Genomic DNA, 20,466 nt, shown 5'->3' with positions numbered 1-20,466 from the left:
TTCTTTGGAAAGCTATTCGTTAAAAGTTGTTTGGGCACAGGGAGGCGGCATTGGATGGCAGGCGTGGCCTTTTATCGCCTCAATACCGCCATCTTCCCCGTCTTTGCCTATCGCTTATATTGATATATATATATACTCACACATTCCACATTTCTCTTTATTTGAATATTTATAAATGCACGGCGCAATGAATAGAAGCTCGTTTAAATGCAAATAACATCAAGATCCTTTTATCGGAGCGGACGTTTATTACTGGCCCCGATAATCACGTGAAGCATCGACGACGGTGGTGACCTCTATCCTCGAATCAAAGGTTATAATTTGCATGTTGATTTTTCACGACCCTTCTTTCCAATGGTATCGTATATACCTCGTTATATATGGAAAAGGTGCCATAAATTATTCTTCCTTTTTTCTCTTTGATATAACCATCGATTTTAATATATTCCGAAAGCTTTTGCTTTTTTTCATTATGAGACATTGAAAAATGGTCGTAAATCTTGATGTGGGGCTCTCGATAGAAGATATTAATTCGTGGTAATTCTTCAACTTTTCGATTGAAATAAATATAGGAAAATTCTGTGTATGGAAATTTTAGTTTATGTTAATATTTACAATATTCAGTGTTGCGTATTACATATATTATTAAAACTTTTTCAACGACCGGTTAAAGTTGTTGAACAATTGCATGGACTGGCGAAAATAGGAGAGTAAATTTGCCCAATTAAACTTAATTAATTAAAATGGATGAATGGGGAAAGTAATTTACGGACAGACAAAAAATAAATGGTAAAATTAATTTGCAGACTGGCAAAAAACTAAATATACTGGTATGGAAAAAATGTTTTCACACACAGGACCGGCAAAAATCTAAGAGGAGAAATAACTTGAGGACCAGAAAAAATAAATGCGATAAACTAGAGAAATGATTTGCGACAACCCAAAAATAAATGAATGGAAGAAATAGTTTTCGGTACAAAATGAATGAATGAGAGAAATAAAACACTTAAGGACTTGCAAAAAATAAAATAAATAAATAAACAAAATAAAAATAAATAAATAAATAAACACAATAAAAATAAATAAATAAATAAACACAATAAAAATAAATAAATAAATAAACACAATAAATCCGAGAAATCATTTGCGGACTAGCCAAAAATGAATAAATGGAAGGAATAACTCCCGGCCGATAGAAAATAGATACAATGAATAGGAGAAATAATTTTTTGACCAGGAAAAAATAATTGGAAATAATTTATGGGCCGGCAAAAAATGAATAACTGGGAGAAATAATTCGCAGATCTGCGTCCGTGGCTACGACAGGAATAAAAACTAATATAGAGACGGTATTTTATTCAAATAAATGTGAAATTATATTCGGTGGCTTTATAAATTGAACAAAATATTTCGCAGATCGGCAGAAAACTTCCATGGATTGGTCCACAGATCAGTGGTTGAAGAACACTGATATATGTTATTATATCCACCATGTATTTCACGCAACAGTTTCTAATAGTTCTTAGGCGTCGCTTGATTTCCTCTTCAACTGTTTTAAATCTTAAGAGAATTTTGTTGTATGTGCAATGAAAGGGAGCTTGTGGAAGTCTCACATGGCATGTGTATTTATTCGATCAAATTTGTTATACAAACAATCAATAAACTCTAGATGCATATTTCAGCAAATGTAGTTCAAAATACAAGGAAAAAGGAAGGTAAATTTATCTATAGTTTTTTTACTCCTCTCCCATTTATGTGTTATTCCTGAAGTTCGTTATAACGATAATCTTCCGTCTGATTATGAACTGTCGTTGTAACGGACCCTTACTGTATTTGGTGACACACGCAAAGAAAATAACGTAGATATTCAGGAACGAGATATAAAACAAATAAAAATCGTATACATATCCGAGAGCATTTTTTGAAAACACAATAAATATCAATTTGTAAGGTTCGTAAAATCTTTCTTGAAATATTAGATTCTCTATATACTGATCTTATAAAATCTCTATGGAACACATACTACACAGACGCACGTATATAAATAGAATGATCGCGTACATGAAGAAGAAAGAAAAATCTGTTGGGGAGGGATATATGAAGAGAAATGAAAGGTGCTCCAGTTTCTGAAAGGTAGTATTTGATCAATAAAGAATTGAGAGATATATTTCGCACTCTCTGCTCTTGTCAGTGAAATATGACTCCACTTGGATCCCCGTATTCAGCCCCATAAATAAAGTACAATGATACAAGAGAATGAAAGGAGAGGTTACAGCTTTGTAGGAAACGTTTGATGAAAGTCCTTTCTCCACTGGAGTTGAATTTCTATTTTTACGGAATGTTAACTCTTTTAACAATCTTGGGTTTACGTGTATATATCTGAAACCTAACAACTCCGTCAGAACATTTCGTTTCATATTTTTTTCATGTACATTTATCGTTTTTTACTACCAGAGTTGCATCTTTTGACAGAGATTTTATTTTTCACGATAGACCACCTGATGGTCGGGAGATGCCACCCCCAACCCAGTGTCACTTTTACTTAGAAAATGCTCAACAATTACAACACAATCGGTAGTAATGTAGAATAGTTTCTGAAAGTACATTATGTATTAATCAACAATGAAAAGTATTTAATAATGTTTAATTATGAAATTGAAAAAAAATCTGGTTACGGGTGTGTGCGTGGCATGCTCAAGATCCCAACGAAGCTGTCGAGTTTTCACCACAGATTGATCAAAATTTCAAAATTGAGGAACGAAAAATCTCCAAATGGGAAACCTCATTACAAGTTTCTCAAATCACTTCACATTTGTCGAGGACTACATGACATCAAAATTTGATATTACTATAAAAAGAATCCTCTTTCAACTAAGAATGAAACAGTATTAAATTTTTTTCCCATGGTAAAATTTTCCCAATACAATCGATCAATCCCGTTATAACGAACTCCAAAAGACCGGAGAAATCACTACGTCATAACGAAATTTCGTTATAAAGGAATTCTAAAGGTTATCTAGGAATTCTGCAATGTGAAAAAACTCAAAACCTGCCAAAAATGTTTTTTTATTGTCCCATTAATAATCCATACAGACAGAAATACTGTATTTATCTAATTTTTCAAGTCATACAGATTTGAATGACCTTTTAAGACTATTTCATAGGCAATACCATCAAATTTTCGATTTCATAGTATCAGTGGAATAGGTTAAGAGTTTTGTTTTCACAAAAAAGTAAATATGTGAATGAATTCTAAGTATCCAATTTCAACTGAGCTGGTCCGATTAATATACAATAATTGGAATGATTAATCGATCAATTGTTGAACGTAGTTGAAAATTTTGGTTGAGTTCAATCCGGACTCGATCAATCCGATTAAAACTTTCATTAAAAGTTTCTAAATCAGTTTGGCTTATTTGACTATTAGATTTCTTTTAAGTAATGTTTCTATATATAAACATTTTGTTATGTATGTTTTCTTTAGTTTTATGTTTTAAGTTTATATTTTATGTTTTATTTTTTTGGTATGTCTATGTATGTTTTTGTTTCTATATATACCATATTTTTGAATTAGATAGCACATCTGATAGAGTTGCAAAGTTGGCTATGCAAATATCAAGCAGATACTGGATACAGATTTTTCAGTTTATGCATCAACAATAAGTTATTCTGAGGAAGAAGAAGTAGAAAACCTTTATGAAGAATTAGGCGAGATGCGAATAGTAAAGGAAACCATCATATATATCAAAATTACACGGTGATTTCAATGCTATAATTGGAGAGAGAAGAAATGTCGAAAGCTCAGCAGGTGAACAGTTATGCATTATGAATTAGTTTTTTAAGAAGAAACCCCAAAGAAAGCGGACGTGGGGAAGCCCAAATGGAACAACAAGTGGGTGCGACTACATCCTATCTAATAAGAAGCATATGATCCAAGACTGCAGTGTTCTCACAAAATTCAATACAGGAACCGATCATCGACTGGTGAGATGTAGAAATAATGCTTAACACTAGAATAGAAAGAGCAAAATTTATCAAAAATACAAAAACTGGCATAGATTTGACACCTTCAAAAACATCGATAAAAATTTCAGTTAGAGCTAACGCGCCGATTTCATTTGTTACATAATACCACCGAAGATGTACTAGATGTCACCCATGATGAACGGAAATTTAACCACTATCCTAAAAGAAGTAACAAGAGAAGTCGCTGTTGAAAAACAAATCACACCGGTGAAAAAAATAACAGAAGAAATAAGGAAACTGATGAAAGACCGGAGGAATTTCAGATTAGAAAGCATGACCCTAAATCAAAAGTGGAATATGTTCAACTTTGTAAGACGGTACGAAAGCAGATTACGGAACATGACAGAAAGTTCAATTGTGATATTATAAAGAAAGCACTGGAAGATAACAGGTGCTTAAAATCAGCAAAAAGAAAACCATGTGTTGAGAGAAAGGAAATTTCTCCAATAAAAAGAAAGATGGAACCATCACAAAAGATGAATGAAATTATTCGTATTGTTGAGAAATTTTTTAATACTCTGTACAAACGTTAAGAAAAAGATCAGAACAGAGAAAAATGGAGCAGCAAGAAAAGAAAATGGAGCAGAACTTATACAAGTAGCACCTACGCTGAAAAAAAGTCTACAGGGCTATAAGATGTATGAAAAAAGGGAAATGCCCACGTGTGAAGATGGGATTTCAATAGACATTATTAAAGAAGCAAGAGAAGAATTTGCCAGTATGATAGCTGCTTTGTTCACAAATTGTCTCACAAAATCAGATGTGCCGGAAGATTCGAATATCGCTATGATGGTTCTTCTTCACTATAATGGCGAAAAAAAAGGATTTCAAGAATTATCGACAAATCAGTCTCTTATCAGTAATTTATAAAATATTCACCAAAGTGTTGACATATACGCTTGAATTCACATTGGACGCTGCCCAACCAAAAGAACAAGCAGGTTTTCGAAGTGTATTTAGTGCAATCGATCACATCCAAACAGTCAGGAAACTCATAAATAGAGAGACACTAGGAATACGAATTACCATTGTGTATGACCTTCATTGATTTTGAGAAAGCGTTTGACTCTGTCTTCACACCCACTGTTGTTAAAGCTCTAGATGTAACTGGGGTAGAGAAGACTCGGATATCATAAAGAAAATATATGACAAAGCAACTACAACCATTCGTTTGGATAAAGGAAAGCAAAGATTACACTTGAAAAAGGAATCCAACAGGGTGATAGTATCTCACCAAAACTCTTTACCGCTGTTTTAGAAGTATTCAGAAAACTGGATTGGGATGATAAAGGAATTAAAATAAATGGAGAATTTCTCAACCATTTGCGTTTTGCCGACGACATTGCTATCAGCAGTAATCCAGACGAACTAGAAGAAATGATATCGTTTAAGTGTTCTGGAAATGTGTCGCAGGTTACTTAACTGATCTTTGAATGTGTCACGGGCTTACTTCAGTGATCTGAAAATGTGCTACGGGCCACCTAAATGCTCTGGAATTGTGCCACGGGTCATTTAAGCGATCTGTAAATGTGCCGCTTAGTTCATTTTTACAAAATTGGGTTTGGGGGCAAGCAACATCAGATAATATTCAGGGCCACATTTGGTCCGCGGGTCAATGGTTTACCATATATGGCTTAAAGGGTGGGTCGCAATCAATTTCTTAAAGTGAAATTTTGAGTTCTTAGCCTTCAAATAGCATTGAAATTAACAGAAATCCATTATAATAGCATATAAAGGTATATTCTTTCGAAATTTAAATTTTTTTAAAAATGTTTTTTACATTAAAAAAGATTTTTTTTCGTCTAGGGGGAGGAGCAAGACCCCCCCCCCTGCCCCCCGCGTACGTTTCTGACCCCACCAATATGCGTTAGGAGGTGGGGGCAGTGCTGAAGAAATTTTGCTGACAAGGGGGGAAGGGGGTCAGAGTTTTGCTTACTTTTGCTGACAAGGGGAGGGGTCAAAAATGGCTATAAATTTGCTGACGTAATACTTCCCATTCGGGAAGCATCAGCAATCCCCCTCCCCTCTCCACCAGTACTATCGTGTGAAAAACTTAGATATTTCTCGTAGTTTCTAAGGAAAACAAAAGCAACAGTATGAAGATCGAAAGCTGTCTCGAAATCAGTCAAATTCACCTGAAATAACTGATTTTCTTTAAAAAAAAGGCAAGATCCGAGTTAGAAAATTCTAGGGCATGACGACAAGTATGTTCAGCGTGTTACTAACTACTTTTATTGTATCATCGAGAACATAACATGTTGAATCAGCATTATCTTTAGGTCTATCTAGTCACAAAAACTTTCTCTCGCGCAGTCCCCGCACTTGGCGACCGTTGGCCACAGTCTTTGGTGAGCCGCCGCAAGCGTATTCAATTGTTTCATGCGGGAACAATTTCTTAATCTATTCCTATATCCGTCCACATCTAGAAAATAGGTGCGTGTTGAAATGAATAAAATATATTTTTATAGCATTAATTAAAATAAAATAGTTACCGCAATATTACGTTTGTTATGAATGGTTAGCGTTCAAAAATGTTCGATTGAAATTCGATTAATATGTCAATCAATCGATTAAAAAATTTTTATCAACCAGTTGAAAATTTTAATCGATTGCAGACTTAATTTTAACAGAAATTTATTTAATTAAAAAATGTAATAATGCTTTTCTTTTACTCGAATTTTTGTATCCCCCCCCCCCTCTTCTTGGTGTTTGTTATACATTTAATGCCACGAGTTGTAACAGAACAGGCTCTCATAATATAACTGTGTGTGTGTGTGCATACACAAAAGAAAACGATTTTCTTTTGTGATTGAAAAAACACCCAAATGAATAGGGAAAAGAAATTAAATGTCAGTAGTGTTTTGGGGACCCAAATCACCACTACTAATGCCAGCTATCTCTTGAAATATGATCAATTGTTTTCTTCAGTTGGGCTTTATTTTCTTTTCAATTTCTTTTGAATTTAAATACCTTAATGATAGAAATCGAAAGGGACAACTTGATGTTTTTATTTCAAGTATTCGGCAGCGAGTGACGTATTGCAATTTTTACCAGCAAGTGGTTTGTTTTTAGTGAAGTTTGGCTTTGCAAAAAAAAAAAAAAGGTTTCTGCTTAAGATTACTACATAGTTAGTCCATAAATCGTGCGTATACGATTTTAATTTATGTCATACTATGGATCACGACGAGGGAAAACTACGTAAACATATCTAGTTGATTTATCACTAATGGGAAAATGTTGTCGTATGGTGATAGTAGGTAATTAATATGATCAGATAACCGTTATGTCATCACATTCCCTCATGACATTATCTTTCTCTTTAAATGTCTAAATTTTGTCAGGTCCAAAGGTTGGTGTTTTGCTGGGTGTGAAATAATTGATTTTTTTTATCGTCGGACTATAAGAATCTTTTACGAACACAAAATGGTAGTTAAAAATAACTACATTAGTTGGAAAAATCCTGTTCATTAATCCCTTTAAGTGGCATAGCAGAAATCAATAAACCCCCTATGAAATGTCGTAGCAAACCTTAAGTTAACAAACTTTAACGAGTAGGTTTTCTTCCGCTTTTTCAGCAGATAAGTGTTCCAATGAGAAATCAACTTTACAAAATATCTAGGCTATATAATCCGCGGTTGCAGATGATTGCCGTGGAGAACAATATTAATGAACCTTGCTTATAACGTTGATGAAAACGCAACAACGTTAGGACAGGAAGTAACATCTAAACGCCTTGGATGTGACGACAATTTTTCGACGCTTTTGATTCCGTTTCTGTGACATTTTCCGACGAAATTATTGGAATTATACCTCACCATTTTGACAAAATGTCCGTCTGTCGATCTTATTTAATGATAAAAAAAGACTCATTACATGTTTCGCGCTCCAATTTACTTATTTTTATGACATGTAGAGGATATTCCTGTATTTTGTCTGAATTTTTGTTACAAAAATATTCAGTTTTTCAATGCAGGCTACTTTAACACACAATCTTGTCTAAAACCGGGCATGGAGATAATCAGCATAATTTAAAATTCAATTTTACAATGAATATAACACATAAATATAAATATTTATTTTATGTACATACCATACATATATATCTCTCCAAGTTATATTCATATCCATATTGTATTTATTCATATGCATATCAAGTTTTATTCACCTTTTTTTTCGTGAAATACATCAAAATTCACTGCAGTCTTGCTATTGCACTTTTTTCACCAAGAGAGTTAAACATAATCAATATTTGGCAAATTTACTGGCAATTAATAACATTTTTGTCAAGAACTGACAATGTCCCGTAGTTATGATCTCAATTTCCCGTACTTTTCTTGCGAAAATATGGTCACCCAAACTATTAGGAAATAACTTCACGCATAGCAGCATTTGGTTGGATTTGATAAACATATTTCGTTCTCAAAAGATAATGAAAACATCACTCTCGGTTGTAACGACACCTCGTTCACGACGACATAATTTCGTTGAATCTTTCATGTCGTTATAACCGATTTTGACATCATGCCGAGCGCATCATAATGCTGCACTCCGATTTATTTTGCCTTCAGGTTGAATGCCCTACATTGAAAGATACAGTAGACGCCGCTTATTAGAATCATGAATAATGTTATCATTTGGATATTGCTGTCACTTTCGCAAAGTACGGAACAGACCGATATGCTAACATGGGATAAAATTCGTTCCTAGTTATCAACACTTCGGTTTATGGTGTCGATTTGCTTATTAATCGGTTACACATTAAAAAAAGTATCAAAATTAATGATACGCAGTAGACGGTTATTCAAACTCCTCACAATTTCTGAATTACAAAAAAAAGACTTTTGCTTTGAGAAAAAAAATCTTCTTTTACAGCAATATGAAAAAAAGAAGAAATGGCACGTGTGATTTTGAAACTAGCTATGTGGGAAAGAAAAACGGATTTGTCCCGTCCGACCAAACGGGCCAGATGGTCACTGCACTTACTACCGGGATTTTTCCGTTATGCTTATTCTTATCAGAAATATTCCAGTGTTTAGAAGTTTTAATAATGGATCACATTAAGTGGCAGGCACTGCAATAGCCTTTGTTTAACTGCACTACAACTGAAATATTTCAAAACTTATCTCTAAATATAGCGGGCTATTTTTTTTAAATATTTTACGCGTAATTAAAACTTCATTACAAAATTTCATAATCCTCCTAATTATACGCGTATTAAAATAAAAAATATGGTAATGGAACATTGTTTGAAAATAATACACTTAAATTTTCTCTAAAAATAATATCATTAGTAAATTTTCTAATATTAATTATTCTTAATAATCCAAAGCGCAAAATTTAATTAACGCAAAAATATTGTATTCATTATCACAGAAGACGAAAACACAATGCTCCTCATTATAGTTTCAAAATCTTCTAATTCTTAAAAGATGTGTTTCTTCTTACAGGAACGGATCAGAATGTTATTCTGAATTTTGAAATATGTAGCATAGAAATTAGAAAAGAAAAGAAGACGAATCCTGATGAAACGTCCCGAGAGCATCACGCATAAGTAAGTACATTGCACACTCTCTCTCTCTCTCTCTCTTTCTCTAATCTGTCTCTATAACTAATGAAGTTAAATAGAATTTCTGAAAATTTCACCATCGATCTTGAAATTTTCTTTAAAATTTTCTGTTTCTGTAAAAATTGAATTCCAAAGATGATGGGATTTTTTTTAAATGTAATTTTCCTTCTCCGAGAATTAATTTTATATTAATGTCATGATTTAGTGAGTACCTTATTTATTTCAAGGAAACATTTTTGTCCGAGTTTGAAATGTAGAAAGAGATTAGTTTTTCTTTTGATAGACAGTGTATGTAAACAGATAGGAAAAGATGTAGTTCACGGAAAGAGTTTTTCGATGAGAAGTAAAACTAAGAAAAAAAAATAGTTGTTCCGTTTTCTTGTCCTTGTTTTAGATTGGAATTGAATTCCGCGTATGGTATTACTTTTTCTGATAAGGAATTTTATTTCTGTTCTGAAAGGAATGGCATTTGTTGAAACTTTGAGCTCACGTTGCTCAAGGCTATTCCCGTCTCTTTTGTACATGCGTATATATGTTTTGCAGTTTTTCTTCTGTGGTAGACTTTCTCTCTCGTCGTAAGATATTTATGTAACTGACGTGTTTTGCTGTGTGGCCCATAGCATTTTGAAATGAGAAATCCCTCCTTTTTTCCCTATTCAAGTACGTGGTAGATTATATCTCGCTAAATCTTTCTTATAACATTTTTTCGGTCCGAGATGGTTTTTTCTGCCCATAAATGGCTCGAATTTCGGTTGAAGAATTTTACTTATCGACGAAATCCAACATATTAGATTTTGTATCATCGTTAAATTTCACATATAAGAAATTGGATTTCTCTGGCTTGACTTTCGGAATGATCAGTCACCAACTACAGACTTGGAACTTGGATAATTCGAACGTGGTTAATTTGAACGTTCGGTCAGTTAAAATTTTAGGTATTCTCTTTGACTTTTTTATTCACTTTAATATTGCAATTACCCGTTTTACTCGAACTTTTTTCTAATGTTTTGGATAATTCGAAGTTTGATTCAGATATGTCTCTTTTCTCAGAATTCCTGGCAAATTCCCTTGACTTTCAGTCATCCTTTTCTATATCCTGCAGTTAAGTGATCTTTTCCAGAATATAACATGTAGCCAATATTAAAAAAAATGTAATTAAAAAAATTTCAACTTTTCTTTGTTGCGGCCCCAAGCAAACACATACTCACACACTGGCCTTGGTATTTCCGCGGGCTGCTGGAGTTTTACCAGATCTTGGATGACTTCATTAACTCTTTATGCTCCGACGGTACTTAGCACCACAAATTTAAAAACTTCTAAAACCAATGAATCTATCTCTTACCATTGGTTCTTTTCGGTATCAATTCGTTATACTTTACTTCACTGCCCCTAAATGGCACAATCAGTTCTATGAAGTAGAAAAAGTTCGAGAGGTGTAAATTCATGTTGATGCGTGACCGATCTGCCTCTGTATTGTTAGCTGCAAGTGTGTGTCAAAGTTCTTGTCAGAAGTAGTTCAAAAGTTTGAGTTTTTTATTTATCTTATTTTATACCACTTGAAAGTCAATGTCATTCATTTTTAAAAAGAAAGAGATTTTTCTCTTACATTTGATTTACTGTATATAAACGGTTTTTTAATAATACTATCAAACGATGGAAAATATTGTATTATTTTTTGTGCATTGTAATTGATACACTAGACCAGTGTTTCCCAAAGTGGGCAATGGGAGGGTCCAAGGGGGTTATAGAAGCTTTCGATTCAGTATAGGATCCTATAGGTTGGCTTGAGTTGGGGGACGATGAGAAGAAACATTTTTTGAAGAAGAATGGCGATGGAACAAAATGTTTTGGAAACTATGCACGAGACAAACATTTTTGAAGCACCCAGGGAAAGGGGGAAGGCCAAATTCAGACAAAAATACACCAGCACATTCCCATTAGCAAGTTCTAGCAGCAAAAAACGAAAGAGTTTAGAGTATTCGTTATCAAAAGGCATTCGTTTGCAAAACAGGGGTTACTACTGGCCTACCTATGCCAACAGAGGCCAATGTGAAGCATGTGTCGAAGAAAAAGTTCAAAGTCGGGTACATTGGAGATTCGCAATGTGTTTCTGTGCTTGAATGAAAAAAAGAAATTGCTTTCGTGCCTTCACGAAGTTCAATTAGGTTTCATGCAACTTTTTTACCAAACTTTTCAGATATTTTCATCAAATATGTCCCAACGGTACTTCAAAGTGCCAATATATTAATTAGCTGTAATTAGCGACAGATAAAAAACAAAATCCTTCCTATGATACCTTTCTTTTTGTGTAGACTTATAATATAAGGAAAAAATAATTGTGGTGATATTATTAAAGTTTAGTAATTTGGGGCATAAAGGGTTGACTCCTGCCAATGGCAAATACATAGCCACTACTCAGAAAATACGAAAGCGTGTGTATGGTAATCTAATGCTATACAGATGGAATTGTTAAAAGCTGGAGTGTTGCAGTCCCAGCCACTTGCATGGAGAAAATGTTTTGAAGATGCGTGCTTTCCTAGCATCCCTTTCATTTATTTTAGAATATCAATGTAGCTTAACGAAATTTTTGACCATGTCCAAAAAAGAACCATACGCTTGTTTAACTCTATAAAAGAAAAATTGTAGTTGAACTTACGGATGCGGTTAAAAAGTAGAAAATGAAATCGCTTTGAATCTCTTCCTGAAATGACGAAAATGAATCTAAACAATCTAAGAAAGCAACAGTAAATGTTTGCTATTACCTGCTGTGGACATGCAAGAAAAAAATTCGCCGGTTGAAACTCGCGAATCATATATTTTGCTCTCTAAAAAATCAACCTGAATATTTAAGAATATCCGGAAGAAAACGAATGAAAATTACAAGTTTACAAATGAAATAGTAATTTCGTAATTGTTTACTTTTTATACAAACATTAATTGCAACAACGAGGAAACTGGCAAAGTAAATGATGGAATTAAATACATTTTTATATAATTATGTATAAAAGAGTTTTTGTTGAAGTCTGGTTAACTTTAGGGCTGGGAATCGATTAAAATTTTCAACTGGTTAATCAAAAATTTTTAATTCATTAAATCGCCGATTAATCGAATTTATTTTAATTTAATATTTTTGTGACCGTATAGTATTTATTAATAGATGCTATAAAAATATAATTTATTCATTTCAGTCACCTATTCGGTAGATGTAAACAAATAAAGGAATAGGTTAAGAAATTAAGGCTGCTCGCTTTAAGCAATTTACCGTAATATGCTGAACATAATAATTGCTAAAACTTGTAATTTCGGCAACTGGATCCTGCAATTTTAAACAGTTATTTTCGGTTATTATTCACAGATTTCGAAACTACTTTCGGTTATACCATTGCTTGTTTTCTTAGAAACTCCTTTCGAATGGTACTTGTGAGGAGATGAGCTGATTTCTTCCAAAAATACGAAAAACTACTTCTCATAGTGGAAACAATAAATTTTGGTCTTGTCTTCTAAAACTCCAATCCTCCAATCACACTCAATTTGAAATTTAAATCATCAGTTTTTGTTGAATTGAATTTGATCAAAATATTGATTCAAATATTTCTTTTATATAGTCACTTATCCAAAATGTTCTGTATAGAATATGATTTATAAAACATATCTAATCAGTGTTTTCAAACAAATCAAGTTAATTCACAAACTTTTCATAAATATTTCAATAGAATTTTAATTGAATTTATCGAGTCGATTAAATCAGCTAAAATTTTTAACTGCGATTAAGAATTGATCGATTAACCGACCCAATTAATCGATTAATCGGACCAGTCCTACTGATTTTATATGGATGATTTGATGATTCGAACTTTGAATAATTCGAACCCTTTTCTTGTCCTTCTGAGCTTCAAATCAACAGGGTTTGAGTGTAGATATTTCGGCTGAATCTAAAATTATAATTCTTTTGTCCTTCGTATGAATTTCTTTAAATAAGGTCTTTTGTGATTATAATAGTCGGAAGAGATAGCATTGACATATACGAACGTAGAATATTGCACATATCAAGAATACAGTCGAATACCGTTATAGCGAAAATTTCGTTGTAACGAAAACTTTTTTGTAGTCTTTAAATAAGTTTACATAGGAACAACGTATTGCGATATTACGAAATATGAAAAATCCGTTATAAGGAATTCAAAAAAGAATTTTTGAAAATCAACAACACACAGGAGAGAACATAAAAAAATATGATTCCGTAAAATCGGTGTTGTTCAATTGTTGGGAAAGAAGGATTGTTTTTTCTATGACTTGTGAAGAAAATTCTAACTAATATAGTGCGCAAAAAAAGAAACTATTAATTTGGGACATTTACAGAAACATACATGGTTTCCAAGATATTTCATTCCCGAAATGTGCCGGTTACCAGCCTACTGATACGATATGGCCGCTGTGGTAGTGGAGTGGTCATAGTGACGGACTCGCATCGCGAGGATCCGGGTTCGAACCTCACCGTCACCACAGTGGTGGTCGGCTGAAGTTGGTTTCCTGTGGTTCCCAACTTCGAGGCGCAAATGAGAGCCGATCTCCCTATTAAAAGGTCTCGCCACAGAAAGCAACAAGCCTACAACGATAAATCATTCAATCATTACGCTTCACTTATAGTTGAAACTGGTGGCAGATGGCAGCACTACACATAACAAGTATTACACAGAAACAAACTTCACGCCAGGTTTCATTACAAGCACATGTCAACATGTACCAATTCGTTAGAGGTTCCGCAGAGGAATATGGACGAGTTGCATGTGTCTGGTTTAGTAGCCCACTGATATGAATAAAGACTTGTATGCACGAGGTGCGGCATGAAAAATCATTCAAGTGTTTCTTTCAAAAATTGTACGTACACGTTTGAGCACGCGTATACTGTAGAGGAATTTGTTGTTTTCTCGGCTTCCAAATACTTGTAAAAAAGATAATATGGATTATTTGCCTCAAATTATGTATGTTAAGAAGTACAACTTGTCCAAAAAATATATATAACAATGCCTACTTGATCTAAGTTGCTTTGAGTTATTTTTGAAACTTAACTTCATTCTTTCATTATCTACAACGTAAATAAGTAATTCTGAGAATCAACTTCGGCTGCAACAAATTTTTTTAACGAATGTTAAAATTCGTAAAATTGGAAATTCCTTTATAATGAAATTTCGTTATAGCGAAGCGATTTCTTCAGTAACTTGGAGTTAGTTATAACGGGATTCGACTGTATTAAATAACATGTTTATACGTATACACATATACATGTGATCTCTTCAAAGTTTCCATTCTAAGTGATATAATGGAAAATATAGATTTTGGTCAAGTAATGGTTTGGTTTGTAATCGTTAAAATGAAAAGCTAAACGGACACGAAAGCCAGAAATGAGCATTTGCCTAATCTTTCCCTAAAATTTTAACCGCCAATCTCCGCCGGAAGTCTTTAACTCGGACTCGTAAACTTTAACTCCTCTTGTAAACTCTGTAAACTATTAATTCAATCAGATAAGTTCATTCGATAGGAAAATCAGATTAACGAGACAGGCTCGATAAATGGCATTAATAAATTATGATGGATAAACTATATCACGGCAAGTCTTTAAACTACCATTCAGCTATTCTGGCCCATGAAAGAAAAAAATTATTGAACAAAAATAAAAATGTAAAAGATGAAATAAAAAAAAAAATGGCGAGAAAAATGGACGATGTGTAGGGGCAGACCAATATGTGCTCCCATTGTTCTGCCACTCTAGATAGGAAGGAACCTCTTTTCTATTTTGCCGAGAATCGAAAGGTTTTTCTGGTGAGCTCGTGATACGGCAGGAGTAGTAGTAAAACGGTAAACTCATTGAGAACGAAAACAGAAGAACGAAGAGTGGCTTTTCAAATTATCTTCGCGAACCACTTCATCAGTTTAGAGGTTAATGATGCGCATACTTGGAGTCCAAATGATGTTTAAAAGCAATTAAAAGCGAAAGCTGTTCTACAGCTTTTGAGTAATTCCAGCGGAGAGTATGAGCATAAACTCTCTCTCTCTCTCTCTCTCCTCTCGGCTCCCTAATTCTCTCATTCTGTGTGCTTCCTGAAACACATTTGCCTACAAGATCCAAAACCGATTCACTCACTCCCACACTTGATTTTCCTCTTGCAAAGCTGATAATTATTCTGAATTCTTAACCTGAGAAAATAAAATAATGAAAAAAAAAAACGAAAAGTTACTTCTCGTCATTCCTTTACCGGAATACTTGATGGTTTTCCTCTTTTAACTCTAACAGTATTCTAACTTTTCTCCTCCAGACTCGTTATCTAAAGCCCCGAATGATCTTTCTTTGAGACATTCCTTCGAACTCGATAGTTACCGCGGCAGTTAAAATCCGAAGGCAACGGAGATAATCAGTTAAATGAATACCATTCCAAAATCTTGAATTAGACGATAACAAAAGACGTTCTTTCGAAAGAAAAGTCATCAAACATTTTGAACAATTCAAACAGTAACTCGAGGGACTGCCACAAATCGACTGCTGCACACGGTTCGGTTCAGTTTCCTACAACTTTTTTTTTACTCTAATAGGTTCGAGTTTGGAGCTTATCCTTTTTATAACGTTTCAGATGCATTTTGATTTTTCTTCTTTTTCGGAATAAAGTTCAAGAACTTTGAAACTAAGTGTTCGAAAAGCCTTATATAAGCTGGGACGTTTGTGCACGTGTCGTGCGGGGAATAGAGTGAGATTTTTCTCGGTGATGCATAAAAAAGAAAATTCCTTTTTTTTTTCTGTATCCATTGAAATAGGGATTAGCGTCGAGGAGAATTGGAAACGATTATGAACGCCGCCAAGTTCTGTGCACTAAACGCGGAATTTTTTTTTTTTCACTCGATATGAATGAGAATTTTCTTCATAAAAATAGAAGTTTTATGAAAATGCGCTGTTTGAAACTGAGTATGCACATGGTAAAACAGACAAGAAGTTTTTCCTTTCATAAAAGAAAATGCGGATGGGGCTGCGATTTTTTGTGTGAAAAATTCGGGTACATGGACTTAAACAATTAACTCATTTGGAATTCTTAAGGGGGTTGGTGCACGCAAATTTTCCAAAAAATGCATTTTTCAATTTTTAAATACAATAAAATCTCCCAACAACGGCCACTAATGGGACCGTGAAAATGTGGCCACTATTGAGAGGTGCCCGTTATTGGGAGAGGGAAGTTTTATTTTTGAAAAACGTCTAAAATATAGCAGGTGAAATGACAATCCATTGCGTAACTGATTACGGTAGTTATATAATTGATTATACATTTTAAAATACATGAATTATTTTGATAATGCAACTTTGATAATACATTATAACAGTTGACTAATCGATCTACAGCACTATTATGACATCCTGAAATTCAGGCTTGCAGTGCTCAAGTAAAACACAAAAAATGAGAAAAACTGACATGGATCAAGACGGTGTGCCAACAACCCCAAACAGTCCTTTGGGGTTGCTGGCATTTCGTTCACACTGGACCTTCAACTAGACCTTTTTTCCAGGGCGTTCCCAAGTCCAATCCGATAGCTGAAGACAGCCGCTGACATACATTCTTGTTTAAAAAAAAAGATTGACACATCCCTCTCAAAAAATTAATACCCTGGACATTTCTATTCCTATTTGCGAGCACCATTTTTTCAGACTGTACCATCCCTTGGAGTAGGGAGTACCGAATAAACAAAAGGGTTTCTAGTAATCGGATAACTTGTATATCCCTCTAATGATTACAGTGCTGACAACAAGTCTTCTGTTGTCAACAAATTTTTTAGTCTCCACTGCCTTCAATATACCCATCTATCATTTGTACCCAGGTAAAGCGAGCATACATAATAACCCGGCCCCCCCCCCCCCCGCAATGAAGTTCGGGGAGCAGGAAAACGTCCTTAAAAATCAGCTTAAAAATTATTTTTTCTCATCCGATATGCGTATTTTTTCCCGACTACATGTAGAAAGTGGCCGTTGTTCGGACGTTTCTTGTAATGTTAAGTCTACAGGACGCGTTCGGTTCCAAAAAATGTGGCCGTTAGAGGAGGTTTTACTGTACTATGAAATTTTCTGCGTCTGTGTTGAAGTTTTTGTTCTACCGGTCAATTTTGTTCTTTGTTGAGAAGTTTTGTTCTACCTGTTTGTTCTACCCAAAAATAGTCTTGAAATATTTTAATATAAACTGTTGGCAGGCATTACACGTGCTAATATTTGTCACTAAACTGCGTTTTTCTAAAAACTAAGTTTTTTGTCAGATAAGGAAAATTTTTTTTTCAGATACCACTCATTAATCACCAAAATTTATCCATATTTTGTGCCATAACATTTTTTTTTAATAATTTGAATAAAAAATTAATTCTCTTGTTAAACCATATGTAACACCATAGTGTTGAGAGACACAAAGTTTCAAGACATTTAAATGAGTGGTGTTCGAAAAAAAATGTTCCTTATCTGACAAAAAACTTTTTAGAAACACGCATTTTAGTGAAAAACATTAGCACGTGCAATGCCTGCCAACAGTTTATATTAAAATATTTCAAGACTACTTTAGTACAGATAGAACACGAAAACTTGAACACAGTTAGACGCAGAAAATTTCATAGTATTTAAAAATTTAAAAATTGGAAAATGTGTTTTTTGGAAAATTCGCGTGCACCAACCCCCCTTAAGCTCGTTTTATAAGGAAACTGAAATCCTATTATGATTCTTTTAACATCGGTTCAAACATTATTATTATATCTCAAAATACATGATATTCTAGATTCCGACTCTGTGACAAGCTCACGTTGTAGGTCTTAATTAGTGTTTCCAAAAGTATGCAATGCAAGTAATCAGAATACAGTCGACACTTGTTGCGACCCTACGTGACAACATTATGTCCAGCAACCATTCAATTACAACGACCTGTAGGATATCCCCAAATGTTCTCATATAACAAGTATCCTATATGCTTTCTTTTCGATATAACGACCACCCGATATGACGTCCGTTTCGGACGGAACGCTATAATGAGTTCCTATCAACGCTATAATGAATTCGGGGTCGCTATAATGAGAGCTAGCTGTATTTTCAAAAGACATGAACCCTTACATTTTCTAGTGATATGTAGTATGTGAAATAGCTATTTAAAAATATCAATGTATTCCGACGTATATTTAATCCATCGTTTCGGTGCTACAATTTTCTGGGTGTGCACCATATCACATTTGTTCACAACATTTTCATTGGACAACAATGAGATTACGTCCGACATGGGAAATATACAATTCCGAATGGGTTTTGCCTGCTGAACAAGAATAGCATCATGAAAAAGTTTTATTGGTTCTAGTTTCGGAGACATTACCACATATGCTAAATGTCAGAAAATGCTTTACGAGAGATATCCCTGGACAACAATGAAACGGTGTGACATAAAAAATGTACAATTCCGAATGATGTCAACATGCTGAACATGAATATATCATGAAAAAGTTCTATTGGCTATTGTTTTTGAGATAATACTCTGTTAACAGTTGAAAAATGCTTTGCGAGAGTTATTGTATGGTGAAAAAGTGGTAAAGACCGTACAACGTTAACAGGTAAAATGGCCAACCTCGATGTTGGCTGACTACTGCCGGACAGAGTCAGCCAGCGTAAGACATGCCCCTCACGGCCAGTACAAGCGCAATGCAGAATGGAGTACGTGTCAGAGGTACTATTGTGCTGTAACACATTCGTAATTTCCATGTATGTGTGTATAGTGTTTTTATGTATATTAATTTTGTGCCTCTATAGATTGGTAAAGCTTCTGAAAACAGTAAAATATGGTTAATTCGAAGGTACGGGAACAGCAAAAAAAGTTCGAATTATCCAATTCATCAATATAGGATAACTATGCTTTCAGCAAAAAATCAAAAGCACTCAGTAACGATAAAAATGTATTGAACGCTATCATTTACTACGCCCATTCAAAACGTAAATGATCAGGGAAAATCTATTTCATTTATAAATTTGTAATTTAAATTTTCTCTCTTTTGGATGCTCTTAAACATTGCACAAAGTCTTCAAGTTGATTTAGGAATGAAAGATGCTGTTTTCGAGCTTCAACAGCGTTATTTCTTGTCCGTAGATTCAGCAAATGTTGGAATAAGGGGGGCCTCTGTTACTTTCTTATATTCGTTTTCGTCCTCTTCATGAGAAGATTCAATGTGATTCCATTCTCTACTTTTTCACCAATGTCTGTATCCGTAAGTCAACCACGTTTTTTTTCCCATAAGAGTTGAACGAGCATAATGAGCCTTGGTTGGACATAGCAAAAATGTCGCTAAGCTACTTGGACATTAGACATGGAAAGTATACTTTTGTTTTCGAGTTCACCTCGGCATAACATAAGTGTATTTCCTTCCTACATGGATGTTCCGAAATAAACTAACACTAACGTTAAAGAGGCATGCATCTTAACACATCGTACCAGACAAGTGAATGGGATTTCAGCACTCCGGCTTTTAAACATTCCGTCTGTGTGGAGACACACAAACCTTCGTATTTCCTGAGTAGTGGCATTTAGGTTTGCTTTTAGCAGGTGCTAATGAAGTCATCCAAGAACCGGTAAAACTCCAGCTGCCCACGGAAAGACGACAGTTCGTTTGTGGAACTGGTAACGAAAAAATTGCTTCTTACTTATTGCTTAGAGCCACGACAAAAAAGTTTAGTTTTGTTGGTAAAAATCAGCAAACCACGGAATAAAGAAAATGATGATCAAAATTTCCAACCAGAAATTCTGAAATTTGCAAATGACGTTTCTGAATCAAACTTCAAATTACTCAAAACACGAGGGAAAAAAAGACCGAACAAAACAGGTAAT

The 20,466-nt window shown here is 34.2% G+C and overlaps 1 protein-coding gene across 6 annotated transcripts in view; it reads left to right on the top strand.

The window, feature by feature from the left end:
• The window catches only part of Dgk (diacyl glycerol kinase 1), a 283,957-nt gene that overhangs the window by 52,173 nt on the left and 211,318 nt on the right, over nt 1-20,466 (top strand). For all 6 annotated transcript variants that reach the window (XM_089236591.1, XM_089236594.1, XM_089236593.1 and 3 more), the window contains exon 2: nt 9,474-9,577. The gene's annotated coding sequence lies outside the window, so the exon portion shown is untranslated. The remainder of the gene's footprint in view (nt 1-9,473; nt 9,578-20,466) is intronic.

The sequence above is a fragment of the Pholcus phalangioides genome, unplaced genomic scaffold (assembly GCF_987345545.1).
Source record: "Pholcus phalangioides strain wild (caught in Gottingen) unplaced genomic scaffold, Ppha-v1.0 ptg000009l_1, whole genome shotgun sequence".
In the NCBI taxonomy this organism is placed as follows: Eukaryota; Metazoa; Arthropoda; class Arachnida; order Araneae; family Pholcidae; genus Pholcus; species Pholcus phalangioides.
The sequence above is the reverse complement of the archived record's forward strand: the minus strand, read 5'-3'. Positions and strand labels throughout refer to the sequence as shown.